This window comes from Nestor notabilis, unplaced genomic scaffold (genome assembly GCF_000696875.1).
Source record: "Nestor notabilis isolate BGI_N333 unplaced genomic scaffold, ASM69687v1 scaffold2936, whole genome shotgun sequence".
Lineage (NCBI taxonomy): Eukaryota > Metazoa > Chordata > Aves > Psittaciformes > Psittacidae > Nestor > Nestor notabilis.
In genome coordinates this window covers 72,799-74,652 of record NW_009932187.1, presented here as the reverse complement: position 1 = coordinate 74,652, position 1,854 = coordinate 72,799, and positions in this window count along the sequence as shown.

Below are 1,854 nucleotides of genomic sequence, written 5' to 3'. Positions count from 1 at the left end.
ACCCACTCCAGCCGATCCTGCAGGCTGCAAAGACACCTAGCAGATTCAGCAAATGCTAGGGATGTTAAAACCTACACGCTGCATGTTCCATATAACAGATTCAACCAGGAGAGTGGGAAGAGGGAAGCAGTCCAAAGATTTGTAGCTGCAATTCAGCCTCTTCTGGCTGAAGTTACTACACCCCCAATTTTGCTGTGCATTTTTATTTCTATAGATGCCTAGTGAAAAGCACAAAAAACCCCTCAGACCCAACCTTTAGAGAAAGTTCTCTTCTTTTGCAAGAAATCAGTGCACAAATCCTCATCTCTTACCATTGTCACCACAGTTGTTACTTTGCTTTGGGCATTACTGCTCAGACATATGCTTCAGCTCAGCTGCCAAGAGGTCTTGGACTCACCCTAAGGTTTCATTTCACATCATCAAAACTTGATCTCACGCATTTGCCTAAAAAGCTTTCTTGGAGTCCAGGAAAAGTCTGCAGTTGAAGCTCCCACCTCAGCAGACCTTTTTGTAAGCAGGATGAAGTTAATGTGTAGAGGACAGAAAGTATCCTCAGGAACCAACATGAGTTGGGTTCCTGAGGGTAATTAAATCAGCAATCCCGGCAGAGACCTCAAACCACGTGCAAGGCATATGTCTCCTATCTCCTTCTCCAGTGCCCACCCAATAGTCCATGTACACATTGAAATCCTTGCCCAGCAAGACCATTTACTGCAAACACATGGCCTCAAGAAAGCAGCTGAAAGGTGAAATCGTAGGTGACGTGTTTGCTGCATTCTTTCAACCATTCCCAAAAGTTGTTCAAATCCCACAGTCAAGAAAAGAAAGACAACCTCTTTACCTTAGGGATAATGATTATACAAAGAAAATGTTATAAAAAGAGTGGGTTTTTTTCTCCATTCAACATCAGTGAGATTGAAAAACCATAGCAAACACACCCTACTTGCTGAAAGTCATGTAAGTTTTAGTTATTGGTCAAAACAGTTGATTGCCTCTGATACTAAAATTCCCTTCTTGGAACTTCTGATTGTTCACTCAGTACTTCTGCTTGCTACTGTCACAGTTCAGATCTCCATTTCTTAACAACCTTTGCTTACTTTGGAAGGTCTAAAAGTTTGAAAGATAACCCCTTCCCCAAGCAAGCAAAGAAGAAATCAATGCAGAATACCACAATCAACTTCACAAAAGCTTGAACGGAAGATTTCAGAAGCCATCAATCCCAACTATTCAGAAGCATTAATTCTACCTACTAAATCATCCTCTAAAAGCTTTAAGTGACGCATGAGTGCAAATTCTCCGCCCCGCCCCTTACTACTTTCCAGATTGCTGTAATGTATGATGGGTTTTAAGCATTTATCATCTTAAGTAATTCCTTAACCTTCCAACGTCTCTACTGTCATTGATAAACATAGCAGATAAAACAAACTATATGTTATTTCCTCCAGCACCACCATGGGTGCTGATCTTGAGCTTTGAGCATTAATCTCAGCTAGCAAGTTGTCTCATCCAATGCTCTCCCCCTTAATCAGATACATTCTTTTCATAATATGTGATGAGTCTGGGAGACATCAAGTCTATGCCTATGATAACGTGACAAAAGAAAAAGCTTAAAGGCAGAAAATACAAAAAACTTCTTCAAAGACTGATATTCAGCAAAAAACTGCTGTACAGACCAGGCTGATTTAGATAAACAGCAACCAAGGAAGGCAGCTGGTTACATTTCAGGAGTTCAGCCCAGCATTTGATTTGTAGACCAAAATGAAAATGAAGTGAGCAGAGGGGTTGAGCAGTAAGGGCTTATGCTGCTAAAGCACAGCTCCGAGTTGACAGCCAAACCTCAAGATGAATAGCAGC